This window comes from Acanthisitta chloris, unplaced genomic scaffold (genome assembly GCF_000695815.1).
Source record: "Acanthisitta chloris isolate BGI_N310 unplaced genomic scaffold, ASM69581v1 scaffold18244, whole genome shotgun sequence".
NCBI classification, from domain to species: domain Eukaryota; kingdom Metazoa; phylum Chordata; class Aves; order Passeriformes; family Acanthisittidae; genus Acanthisitta; species Acanthisitta chloris.
In genome coordinates this window covers 1-497 of record NW_008667802.1, presented here as the reverse complement: position 1 = coordinate 497, position 497 = coordinate 1, and positions in this window count along the sequence as shown.

Here is a 497-nt window from a genome sequence, read left to right as displayed (position 1 = left end):
GCCTCCTGCAGCCCCCGGGGCGGGGAGTAGCCTCTGCCCCCAGCACTGGCATTTTGCAATCCTAGCGGGAACTGGTAACACGTGTTGTTTATCAGGGAATTATGTAAGGACACCACGTGATGTGCCTGGAGCCAGACAGCCCCTGTTTCCAACACCAGCTTGCGGGGCAGCCGTGTCCAGGGGTGCTCCCAGAGCCCCCGGGCGCCCACCTGAGCCCGGCATGTGTGGATCCAGCTCCCTGCCTGCCCTGCACCCCAGAGCAGCTGCTCTGCACTGGGGCTGTGGCAGGCCATGGGAGGTGAGAACTCTGCCCTCCTGCCCTAGGGGGCTGGACTGATCCCACACTCTGTGCCCCAACTCAGCTCAGCCATAGTGTGAGCTAAACCATTTCTGGGTGCAAACACCTGGGTTGCACCAAGGCTGTGTCCAGGCACTGTGGGGACCCCCAGCACAGGTACCCCATGCTGCCCCCCAGCCTGCCCCACACCACTGGCTGG